The sequence below is a fragment of the Mus musculus genome, chromosome 7 (assembly GCF_000001635.26).
Source record: "Mus musculus strain C57BL/6J chromosome 7, GRCm38.p6 C57BL/6J".
Classification (NCBI taxonomy): domain Eukaryota; kingdom Metazoa; phylum Chordata; class Mammalia; order Rodentia; family Muridae; genus Mus; species Mus musculus.
Window position 1 is genome coordinate 51,168,300 of NC_000073.6, and position 7,792 is coordinate 51,176,091.

A 7,792-nucleotide genomic window follows, 5' to 3' on the forward strand; every position below is an offset into this window, starting at 1 on the left:
TGATTATTATGTGTCTGGAGGAATTACTTTTCTGGTCCAGTCTATTTGGAGTTCTGTAGGCTTCTTGTATGATCATGGGCATCTCTTTCTTCATGTTTGGGAAGTTTTCTTATATTATTTTGTTGAAGATATTTGCTGGCCCTTTAAGTTGAAAATCTTCATTCTCATCAACTCCTATTATCCATAGGTTTGGTCTTGTCATTGTGTCCTGCATTTCCTGGATGTTTTGAGTCAGGATCCTTTTGCATTTTGTATTTTCTTTGATTGTTGTGCCAATGTTCTCTATGGAATCTTCTGCACCTGAGATTCTCTCTTCCATTTCTTGTATTCTGTTCCTGATGCTTGCATCTATGGTTCCAGATCTCTTTCCTAGGGTTTCTATCTCCAGCGTTGCCTCGCTTTGTGTTTTCTTTATTGTATCTACTTCCCTTTTTAGTTCTAGTATGGTTTTGTTCATTTCCATCACCTGTTTGGATGTGTTTTCCTGTTTTTCTTTAAGGACTTCTAACTGTTTGGTTTTGATTTCCTGTTTTTCTTTAAGGACCTGTAACTCTTTAGCAGTGCTCTCCTGTATTTCTTTAAGTGAGTTATGAAAGTCCTCCTTGATGTCCTCTACCATCATCATGAGAAGTGTTTTTAAATCTGGGTCTAGATTTTCGGTTGTGTTGGGGTGGCCAGGACTAGGTGGGGTGGGAGTGCTGCGTTCTGATGATGGTGAGTGGTCTTGGTTTCTGTTAGTAGGATTCTTATGTTTGCCTTTCGCCATCTGTTAATCTCTGAAGCTAGCTGTTATAGTTGTCTCTGGTTAGAGCTTGTTCCTCAGGTGACTCTGTTAGCCTCTATAAGCAGACCTGGGAGACTAGCTCGCTCCTTAGTTTCAGTGGTCAGAGTATTCTCTGCAGGCAAGCTCTCTTCTTGCAGGGAAGGTGCCCAGATATCTGGTGTTTGAACTTGCCTCCTGGCAGAAGTTGTGTTCCACTCACTAGAGGTCTTAGGATCCCTTGGGGAATCCTGTGTGGGCCCTTGCAGGTGTCAGGAGAGTCTGCTGGCAAGGCACCCTGGTGCTCAAGTGGAGAGGAAGGGACTTGTGCCCCAGGTCAGGCCCTGGTCGTCTGCTTCCCTATTTACTGCAGTCTCGGGTTCCGCGTGATTGGATTGGGGCAGATGCTGTGTTCCACTCACCAGAGGTCTTCGGATCACGTGGGGAATCCTATGTGGGCCCCTGCGGGTACAGTGTACTTGTATAAATAAAATAAATAAGTCTTCAAAAGAAAAAGACTTAGAAATGTCGCAAACATCAGAGTAAATTCCATGTTCTAAGCTGAGAGAATGGGAAAGAGCAACTAACCAGGAAAAACTTAGCAATACTGGCACTCTGGAAATTGAGACAAGAAGATTGTGAGCTTGGGCCAGCAGGGGCAACTGAGTGAGAACTCAGAACAAACAAGTTTTAAAAAATTAATAATACAAATACCGAAGGTACAAACAAGTATATTCCTTTGCAGCTAAGAAGAAAATAAGGAAGGCCAATAGCAATGACAATTTTAAAAAGATGGACTTAGGAAGGCGTCTCTGACAACATGATTGATTGAAACCAAGTTCTGTCAGAATCTGGGGCACTGGCCTTCAGGAAGTTTCTGAAAACTCTGCCACCTCTCAGATGTGTGATTTTGTTCTCAGTTGCTGTACTTCTGTGAGCCTAACCTGTAAAATTCAGAGAGGCCGGACATTGGGCACTGTAAATGATAGCAATTGTAAAGTTTTAGAGTGATTTTTATGATTTTTGAATTTATAAATGCAATATCCCCCATGCCAAAAGACAAAAAGAATGTTAACCCTCCTGAGGGTCTTTGTAATTTACAATGGAATGAGGGCCCTACAACAGGGCAAGCAAATGCAGGGCTGTAGGCTTTAGGATTCTATTCCATAATTTGGAGTTTTCGGGGTTTTTTGTATTGTTTTGTTTTGTTTTGTTTTGTTTTGCTGTTGTTAAATTACAGTTATTAAGCCTCACATATTGAGGCACACACATTTAAAGTGTGGTCTTGGATATGGATATATATTTATGGATTTAATCTACAATGACCTAACAAATCCTCTGTTCTCTTACAGAATCTTTGGGAGACCTGAGGTACTTCCAACCCAAAGGACTGGGCTTCAGGATTTGCAAACATCAGCTGTCAGCTCCTTGCCTAGCCCAAGGAATCCTTTGCCACAATGTCCTGTGTGCACTACAAATTTTCCTCTAAACTCAGCTACAACACCATCACCTTTGATGGGCTCCATATCTCCCTCTTCTACTTAAAGAAGCAGATTATGGGGAGAGAAAAGCTGAAAACTGGCAATAGTGATCTGCAGATCATCAATGCAGAGACGGAAGAAGAATATACTGACGATAATGCGCTCATCCCTAAGAATTCATCTGTGATTGTCAGAAGAATTCCTGTTGTAGGTGTGAAGTCTAAAAGCAAGACATATCAAATAAGTCACACTAAATCAGTGATGGGAACTACAAGAGCAGTTAATGACTCTTCTGCACCGATGTCTCTGGCCCAGCTTATAGAGACTGCCAATCTGGCTGAGGCCAATGCTTCAGAGGAAGACAAAATTAAAGCAATGATGATACAATCTGGCCATGAATATGACCCAATCAATTACATGAAGAAAACTCCAGTAGGCTTGCCACCTCCATCTTACACCTGCTTTCGTTGTGGTAAACCTGGTCATTATACTAAGAATTGCCCAACAAGTGTGAATAAGGACTTTGAATCTTGTCCTAGGATCAGAAAGAGCACTGGAATTCCTAGAAATTTTATGATGGAAGTGAAAGATCCTAACATGAAAGGTGCAATGCTTACAAAAACTGGGCAATATGCAATACCGACTATAAATGCAGAGGCCTATGCAATTGGGAAGAAAAGGAAACCACCCTTCTTACCAGGGGAACCTTCATCATCATCTTCAGAAGAAGTTGGTCCTGTCCCAGAAGAGCTCTTGTGCCTCATCTGCAAGGACACCATGACTGATGCTGCTATCATCCCCTGCTGTGGAAACAGTTACTGTGATGAATGTATAAGAACAGCACTTCTGGAGTCAGATGAACATACATGTCCAACATGTCATCAAAATGATGTTTCTCCTGATGCTTTAGTTGCCAACAAGGTTTTACGACAGGCTGTTAATAACTTTAAAAATCAAACTGGCTATACAAAGAGACTGCAAAAACAGGTCACTCTGTCCCCTCCCCCACTACCTCCACCAAGTGCACTCATTCAGCAGAACCTGCAGCCTCCTATGAAATCTCCCACATCAAGACAACAGGATCCTCTGAAGATTCCAGTGACATCGTCCTCAGCTCACCCAACTCCCTCTGTAACCTCATTAGCTTCAAATCCATCTTCCTCCGCTCCTTCTGTGCCTGGAAACCCATCTTCTGCCCCAGCTCCAGTACCTGATACAACTGCAAGAGTATGTATATCAGTCCATTCAGAAAAATCAGATGGACCCTTTCGGGAATCAGAAAACAAATTATTACCAGCTACTGCCCTTACATCAGAACATTCAAAGGAAGCCTCTTCAATTGCTGTTACTGCTCCTATGGAAGAAAAGCGTGGCCAGGTGCCAGTCCTTGAAACTCCACCTTTGTTGGGACAGTCATTATTATACAAACAGTTTATCCCTACAACTGGTCCAGTAAGAATAAATGCTGCTCATCCAGGTGGTGGTCAACCAGATTGGGAACATTCCAACAAGCATGGGTACCTAGTTTCCCCACCACAGCAAATTAGAAGAGAACAAAGAAGTTGTTACAAAGGAATAAAAAGCTGTCAACACTACAGCAGACCATCACAGAGGAGTCAAGGCCCATCACGACCAGCAACTCCAGTTTTTTTGCCAGTTCCACCACGTCCTATGCAACCTCTTCCTCTTCCTCTAGGTATACCTCCCCCACAGTTTCCTCCTCAGTTTCCTCCTAGCTAGCCTCCACCAGCAGGATATAGTGCCCCTCCTCCAGGGATCCCACCAGCTCCTGCCAATATATCAACAGCTTGGGTTTCCTCAGTAGTGCAGACTGCCCATTCAAATACTATCCCTATAACACAAGCACTTCCTTTGTCCAAGGAAGAATTCTTTAGAGAGCAAAAAGTACTAAAGGAAGAGTCTAAATTTCCCTATAGTGGGTCATCGTATTCAAGAAGTTCATACACTGACTCAGAGTCAAGGTCTGGCTCAACACAGTCACACTCTTACTCTTAGTCCTTCAGCAGCTCACACTCTCGTTCTTCTTCATGATCATCCCCATCCTCCAGAAGAGACAGAGGCAAGATCTGCAATGACCATTCATGGTCTCAATCTTATGGATATCACAGATCTATATCAAGGTCCCCTCCCTCGATCTCATGGATATCACAGATCTAGGTCAAGGTCCCCTCCCTATAGACAATATCACTCACGGTCCAGATCTCCAGCATTTAGGGAATAGTCTCCCCTAAACTCAATGTTCTTCAAGGAGAGAAAGAAAGCTACCAGGAATGGGAGAGGAAGTACCAGGAGTGGTATGAGAATAGACAAACTGCAAGCAGTAGCAGCACAGTCTAGACCCTAGGCCAAGAGAGGAGACTTTTCTCCAGAGAGAATCTTACTTCTTAATATCAGAAATCCACCCTTCACAAGAGGGCACACAGAAGACTATGTTGCTGGACAAATTTGTAGAAATCAAGGAGGCAACTATCCAGAAAAGTTTTCAACAAGACACAGTCACAATGCAAAAGATAATCCAAACTCAAAAGAGGAGAGTGAGAATGTTCCAGGAGACAGCAAAGGAAACAAACATATGTTGGATATCAGTGGGAGGAGAGGCCTTTGGGGAGCACCCTCATAGAGGTGGGGGGAAGGGGGATAAGATAGGGGGTTTCTGGGGGGGAGACTTGGAGAAGAGAATGCTTTTGAAATGTAAATAAAGAAAATATCCAATTCCTTCACCTGTTTTCCTGTGTTTTCCTGTATTTCTTTCAGTGAGTTATTGATACCCTCTTTAAAGGACTGTATTATCTTTGAGAGATGGGATTTTAGGATAGATTCCTCATTTTCAGGTGTGTTGGTTTACTTAGGGCTTGTTGTGGTGGGAGAACTGGTCACTGATTATGCTCATGTATTTTGGCTTCTGTTGCTTTTGGTCTTTAGCTTGCCTTTCTCCATCTTGATATCCCTTGTGTTTTTTGGTCTGGGTGACTGTACTGAGGAGTTTGCCTCTTTTGTCCCTGGATTGTCTCAGATCTCCTGGTAGGCCTGTGGCCCTGGTTATATCAGACCACTTGTGGGGCCTACCAACTGAGAACTCTTCACAGGGCCAGAGAAGCAGTTGATCTGTTGGGCTGGCTGCAGTAGATCTCTTGGGAGGTCTTCAGACTGCTGGGTCCTCAGTGGAGCAGTCCAGCTCTTGTCCAACTGCTCTGAATTCAGCTGATCCTCAACTGCTCTGAGGGCAGCAGGTCCTCTGGAATGTATCAATATATGTTGTCTTCATGGATTCAGACGAAATAGAATTCTGCTTATCAACAAGGAGCGTGCAGAAGGTGTTGAAGTGAAGGAATACGAGTGGTATTCGGGAGGGTGGGGATTTTGGTGGGTGATGGTTCCTCAATCCACCAGGCTCCCAGCAGCATCTCTGAGCCTCAGGGGTAGGTGGTAGTTGGGGAGGGATTCTTAGCAAATGCTCTGAGTGCAGTGGGTCCTCTTGGATGGATCGGGATATGTTGTCTTCATGGGAGCTGACCAACTAGGAGTGAGAGCTTCCTGAAACCAGAGCTACTGAAGACATCTAAGAAATCCAGGGACTCATCAGGGATTGACAAGACTATGACAGATACACTCTTTATTCTCCCAAGCAGAGACCTGTTAGGGACGAACCAATGGATATAGAATTCATCATTTTCTTGTCAGTATTTGAAAAAGAGAAAGGAAAAGAGAAGTCAAAAGTAAAAAGTTACTAGACCAAACTGAAAAGAAATGGGCCTGCTACAGCTAAGAAAGACAATGTTTTAAAACCTTCTAAAGGACCCCAGGAAAAGGTCTATGGAGATTGAAAAATTTCCTAGGTCTGAACCTCCACTCAAAGAAGCCAAGGAGTAGGCTGCAAAAATGGACTCTACCTTCTTCCTCATCTCAAAAGGATGAGAAGGTCACTGGAACCCCTAACAAAACCCACTCTAAATATTAAAAAGAACACCAGTAGTCAAAGACAACCAAGGAGGAGAAGGTAAAAAAGGACTGTTCCAAAGACATCAAGTCAGAAAATCCAGCGAGTAAGAACAAGAATGCCAAAAGTCTGAGAAAAATAATCTACTTGATAGCAAGGGAGAGAAACGAAAGAGAAAAACAGAAGAGTGCAGATAAACATTTTGAGTCGTCTTCAATGAAATTCTCTACAGTAGAAGGAACAGAAGTAGTGAACCATCACCAAAGTGGAAAATGGAAGGTGATGTTGAAAACCTGGAAAGGACCCCAGAAAAGGACAAGATTGCAACACGAACTACTCCAGCCCCCCCCCCCCCAAATCAAACTAAACAGAGAAACTGGGAAAAAATGCAAATGCAGAAAACACATCTACTACAAAAGAACCCTCTGAAAAATTGGAGTCAACATCTAGCAAAATCAAATAGGAAAAAGTCAAGGCAAAGGCCAAAGAGAAAATGGCTCCAGCTCTATGCTTGTGGATTACACTAGTACATGCTCAACTGGAGGCAGTCCTGTGAGGAAATCTGAAGAAAAGACAGATACAAAGCGAACCGTTATTAAAACTTTTGAGGAATATAATAATGATAACAGCGCCTGCTAAAGATTTTAGAATTATGATTCAGGTTCCTCAGTCCAAATGGGATAAAGATGACTTTGAGTCTGAAGAAGAAGATGTTAAAACCACACAACCTAAACAGAGTGTAGGGAAACCATCGAGTATTATAAAAAAATGTTACTTCTAAGTCATCAGCTATGGCTAAGTACACTGAGAAAGAAAGCGAGCAGCCCTAGAAAATGCAGAAGCTTCCCAAGGAGGCGAGCCACGAGCTGATGTGGCACGAGCTCAGGAGCTCAAAGGGCATTGCGTCCAGTGAGAAAGGCAGAGCCAAGGACCGGGAGCACTCAGGGTCAGAGGACAACCCTGACAGGAAGAAGAGCAGTGTCCAGCCAGACAAGGAGAGCACTGTGGACTGCTTGAGTGAACAAGCACATTTTAAGAATCCCTCTCAGTCTTCCAAAGAGACCAGGACTTCAGAGAAGCATGAGTCTGTTCGTGGTTCCTCAAATAAAGACTTCACTCCTGGTAGAAACAATGAAGTGGACTACTGATAGCAGAGATTATCCCAGTTCTAAAGGAAGAGATGAGAGAAGTGAATTAGCAAGAAGAAAAGACTCTACTCGGAGGAGGAGAGTCTTTATCTGGAAAGAAAAGTAAGCTTAGGGAGAAGAGTGATTGACCTAAAAGGGGGCACTGAGTCGAAAAAAAGGTAATTCTTGTCCCCCCAAGAGACAAAAAGCCTCATGATCATTAAGCCTTCTACAAAACTAAATGTCCATGTGAAGAGACAACGTCTATAGATAAAAACTCTGGGAAAGAATGAGAGAAGCATGCTGCTGAAGCTCGAAATGGGAAAGAATCCAGTGGTAGCAAACTACCATATATACCTAACCCGCCAGACCCTCCCATTGAAAAACAGCTGGGTGCTGGGCAGATTGAGAAGAGTGCCATCAAGCCAAAACCCCAGTTGAATCGGTCCTCTAGGCTTTGATCTGG

General features: G+C 43.3%; 1 pseudogene; it reads left to right on the plus strand.

Annotated features, from left to right (window-relative positions):
• Positions 2,185 to 7,792, plus strand: part of Gm16478 (predicted pseudogene 16478) — a 6,662-nt pseudogene continuing 1,054 nt past the window's right edge.